Here is a 5,346-nt window from a genome sequence, read left to right as displayed (position 1 = left end):
AGGCTAACGCTCAGAGATCCCCATTTCTGCATTCTGTCTAGGAATGTAATCGTGAAAAGCTTGCTTGCTCCACATATGATAATGATGATTATGTGAATAATGATGATATTAATAATGATAATGATAATAATAATAATAATAATAATAATAAAGAAAGAAAGAAAGAAATAAATAAATACTAATAATGGTGCCTATACTTGCACAGGGCGCAGGTCTACTTTTTTCGATGGCGTTTTAAGAAATAAGAATGAATTTAAATATCATACATGTTCAAACAAGAAAACACAGAAGAAAATGACAAGCAACAAACAACCACATATACCAGATAAAAATTGCAATCGTTCCGAACATTACATATTGCAGTTATAGTCCTCATTGTGAGGGGAACAGATACGTTTTAAGTTTGGATTTTAACATTTTATAGATGACAGTAATAGAGTAGGTATACGGGGAATAGGGTATGAACCGAATGATGTACTGATAAGTTTTTGTGACATCTTTTTTTTTTTTTTGGAATATTACACAATAGCGAATTCGAAAAACCCAACCGAGAAGAAGGCAAAGAATGATTAAGCATAACAGCCATGGGCGTAAATTCCCCCTGTAATGGAGGCGGGGGGGGGGGATGGTCTGTACATAATTTTATTACATAAAAGAAATGTTACCATTTTATTGAATTTATTTCGGCACTATTCAGGGCCGCGCCACATTTTTGAAAGGTTCGGGGGGGGGGGGGTCAAAATTACCTTTCAGTGAAGAAGAAAGGAAATCAAAAGACAAGAGAAACAACAACAAAAAGTCTTCATACTGACAAGCAAAAACAAACAAACAAAAACAAGAACAAAAAGACTATATATTTTTGCTGCCACTCCCTCCCACTTTATGATTCATGCAAAAGAATGGGACATTCGCTCCCTGTAAAGTGTGTGTGTGTGTGTCGGGGGGGGGGGGGGGTCACCAAGCTTCTCCCCCTCCAAAAAAACAAAAACAAAAACAAAAAACAAAAGGGTGCGCCGGTCAGGTTATTGGCTTGTAACCGTGGTAATGGTGACTATCGCCGATCATCCCCCCCCCCCGTACGGATTTATGCCGTTGATATCAGCTGCAGATTTTGATCCAACAACAACAACATCAAAAAAGAGGAATCGTATATTTGAAACTTAAATAGCCCAACTGATATCTAACATTCCGCTGAACTTGAGCTATATGACTTCGATATGAGATTTCGTGATCGACTATCACACATAAGTTACGGGCTGTTTTTGATGAAGTATACAAGTGCTAGAGACAGGACCGATATGGACATAACATCATTAATGATCGAATTTACTTAACATATGATTCTGAAAACCAATAACTGAACATTTATCATCATTCAGTTTAGGCCACATAAAAGAAGGCTCCATGTGTTAATGATGTATATAATAATGATATACTATAGTACATGACTGTCTTATATCGGAGAACGTGGATACTGCTGCTAACGTCTTTCACGTTGAGTGAGATATTCAACCAGGATGTAAAGGCCCTAAAGTTATCCAGGGGATTTCTTTTTCTGAGGGGAGGGGGGGGGGGGCAAGTAATGGGGGAGGGGGTATTCCGGGTGGTAGTTATCCGGGGGTATAGTTATCCAGGGGGTAGTTATCCGGGGGGTAATTATCCGGGGGTAGTTATCGAGGGGGGGGGGTAGTTATCCATGGGTAGTTATCGGGGGGGGGGGGAGGGTAGTTATCCGGGGAGTAGTTATCCAGGGGGTAGTTATCCAGGGGTAGTAATCCGGGGTAGTTGTCCAGGGGTAGCTGTCCGGGGGTAGTTATCTGGTGGTAGTTATCCAAGAGGTATATAGATATCTGCGGGGGTAGTTATCTGGGGGTAGTTATCCTAGGGGTAGTTATCCAAGGGTAGTCATCCTGGGGGTGGTTATCCATGGGGTAGTTGTCCTAGAGGGTAATTGCCCTGGAGGGTAATTGCCCTATGGGGTTAGTTGTCCGGCAGGTAGTTGCCCTAGGAGGGAATTGTCCTGAGGGATAATTATCCAAGTGGCAGTTATCCGGAGGGTAGTTTTCCAGGGGGTAGTGTTCCTAGACCCCAAATGTCGAAAAACAACTTGTCACCTTGATTTCTTGTCCTAAACAAATTCCAACCACTCGTTGACTTGTCTTTTTGTCCGCAACAAGTCGACTTTTCTGTTCCACTAACAAACCAATTTGTCTTCTTTTCCAAAACAAGTCGACTTGTCGTGTTTTGACAACTCGGCATTTTGTCTTCTTGTCCAAAACAAGTCGACTTGTCGAGTTTCAACAACTCGTTTTCATGTCTTCTTGTCCTAAACAAGTCAACTTGCCGAGTTTCAACAACTTGTCATTTGACGTCTTGTCCCAAGCAAGTCGACATTCCGAGTTTCAACAACTCGTTATCATATCTTCTTTTCCCAAACAAGTCGACTTCCCGAGTTTCAACAACTCATTTTCATGTCTTTTTGTCCAAAACGAGTCGACTTGCTGAGTTTCAACAACTCGTTATCATGTCTTTGTGTCCCAAACAAGTCGACTTGCCGAGTTTCAATAACTTGTCATCTTGACTTCTTGTCCAAAGCAAGTCGACGTTCCGAGTTTCAACAACTCGTTATAATGTCTTCTTGTTCCAAACGAGTCGACTTGCCGAGTTTCAACAACTTGTCATCTTGACTTCATGTCCCTAACGAGTCGACTTGACGAGTTTCAACAACTTGTCATCTTGACTTCTTGTCCCTAACGAGTCGACTTGCCGAGTTTCAACAACTTGTCATCTTGACTTCTTGTCCCAAGCAAGTCGACTTGCCGAGTTTCAACAACTTGTCATCTTGACTTCTTGTCCCTAACGAGTCGACTTGCCGAGTTTCAACAACTTGTCATCTTGACTTCTTGTCCCAAGCAAGTCGACTTGTCGAGTTTCAACAACTTGTCATCTTGACTTCTTGTCCAAAGCAAGTCGACTTTCCGAGTTTCAACAACTCGTTATCATGTCTTCTTGTTCCAAACGAGTCGACTTGCCGAGTTTCAACAACTTGTCATCTTGACTTCTTGTCCCAAACGAGTCGACTTGCCGAGTTTCAACAACTTGTCATCTTGACTTCTTGTCCCTAACGAGTCGACTTGCCGAGTTTCAACAACTTGTCATCTTGACTTCTTGTCCCAAGCAAGTCGACTTGCCCAGTTTCAACAACTTGTCATCTTGACTTCTTGTCCCTAACGAGTCGATTTGCCGAGTTTCAACAACTTGTCATCTTGACTTCTTGTCCCAAACGAGTCGACTTGCCGAGTTTCAACAACTTGTCATCTTGACTTCTTGTCCAAAGCAAGTCGACTTACCGAGTTTCAACAACTTGTCATCTTGACTTCTTGTCCCAAACGAGTCGACTTGCCGAGTTTCAACAACTTGTCATCTTGACTTCTTGTCCAAAGCAAGTCGACTTTCCGAGTATCAACAACTCGTTATCATGTCTTCTTGTCCAAAGCAAGTCGACTTTCCGAGTATCAACAACTCGTTATCATGTCTTCTTGTCCCAAACGAGTCGACTTGCCGAGTTTCAACAACTTGTCATCTTGACTTCTTGTCCCGAGCAAGTCGACTTGCCGAGTTTCAACAACTTGTCATCTTGACTTCATGTCCCTAACGAGTCGACTTGCCGAGTTTCAACAACTTGTCATCTTGACTTCTTGTCCAAAGCAAGTTGACTTTCCGAGTTTCAACAACTCGTTATCATGTCTTCTTGTCCAAAGCAAGTCGACTTTCCGAGTATCAACAACTCGTTATCATGTCTTCTTGTCCCAAACGAGTCGACTTGCCGAGTTTCAACAACTTGTCATCTTGACTTCTTGTCCCGAGCAAGTCGACTTGCCGAGTTTCAACAACTTGTCATCTTGACTTCATGTCCCTAACGAGTCGACTTGCCGAGTTTCAACAACTTGTCATCTTGACTTCTTGTCCAAAGCAAGTTGACTTTCCGAGTTTCAACAACTCGTTATCATGTCTTCTTGTTCCAAACGAGTCGACTTGCCGAGTTTCAACAACTTGTCATCTTGACTTCTTGTCCCAAACGAGTCGACTTGCCGAGTTTCAACAACTTGTCATCTTGACTTCTTGTCCAAAGCAAGTCGACTTTCCGAGTTTCAACAACTCGGTATCATGTCTTCTTGTTCCAAACGAGTCGACTTACCGAGTTTCAACAACTTGTCATCTTGTCTTCTTGATCCAAGCAAGTCGACTTGCCGAGTTGCAATAACTCGGCTTCTCGGTATTTAACCTGTCTTCTCGTCTTCTTATCTCGTCATCTGGTTGGCACTTTTAAGCTTCCGTACGTCACTCTAAAATGAGTGAAAATGAGCATTTTCACTCAAAATTCACTCCAATTTAACTCGAAATTCACTCTTTTTTGTATTCACTCTTTTTAGAGTGAAAATTTTCACTCGATTTTTTTAGAGAGTATGTATTATCATTATTATTATTAACATCTTTGAGAGAGAGCATATTACTTCTTGGCGGCACGGAGCATGGGTACAAAGCAGAAATTCTTAATCATAATTGTTTCTTCTCTTTTCTAACACCTCGCTGGTCTCACAATAGGGAGCTTTAGATTTTAGACGCGCGGACATTCAAAGAGAAAAAAACATGATCTGAGCGTGTGCAGTAACTTGATCCGCGCTACTGCGCACGCTCAGATCATGTTTTTTTCCCCTTTGAACGTCCGCGCGTCCAAAATCTAAAGCTCCCTAGTGTCTCGTCTGAACGACATTTGCAAAAACACGCACACACACGCACGCACACACACACACGCCAAAACTAGGAATAAGTACGTTGTGGGAGTACCCGCAACGCAAGCACCCGCAACGCAAGCACGAACACCTACATTGGCAAAACCCCACATCGGCAACTCTATTAGGGTTAACGGTTTAGGGTTAGGAGTTTGGGTTAGGGTTAGGATTAGGTTCAGGATTAAGATTAGGATTAAGGCCAGGGGAAGGGTCCGGGGTAATTGCCCAGGGGGTAATTGCCCTAGACCCGGAATAGAGAAGTAATATGCACATAATTGGTAATTTGTCTTTTCTGGTCACGGCACTAGAATTGATATGTTGTCATTTCAGACTTATTTCATGATAATGCAAATGAAATTGGCAAAAAGTGAAAAAAGAAACTGTTCTAACCACGACACCTATTTGATGCGAGGATTCCTTGGAATGTAAATTTGTCTTACGTCAACTTAGGGGAATCCCCGGTCATCTGTCTTACGTCAACTTAGGGGAATCCCCGGTCATCTCATACTTGAGTAAGTCAATAGCTAGGAATGACTATGATAGGTAGTAGGTA

The sequence above is a fragment of the Diadema antillarum genome, unplaced genomic scaffold (genome assembly GCF_040938485.1).
Source record: "Diadema antillarum isolate AM-2024a unplaced genomic scaffold, OU_Dant_1.0 seq00000693_RagTag, whole genome shotgun sequence".
Lineage (NCBI taxonomy): Eukaryota > Metazoa > Echinodermata > Echinoidea > Diadematoida > Diadematidae > Diadema > Diadema antillarum.
This window is presented reverse-complemented; position numbering follows the sequence as displayed.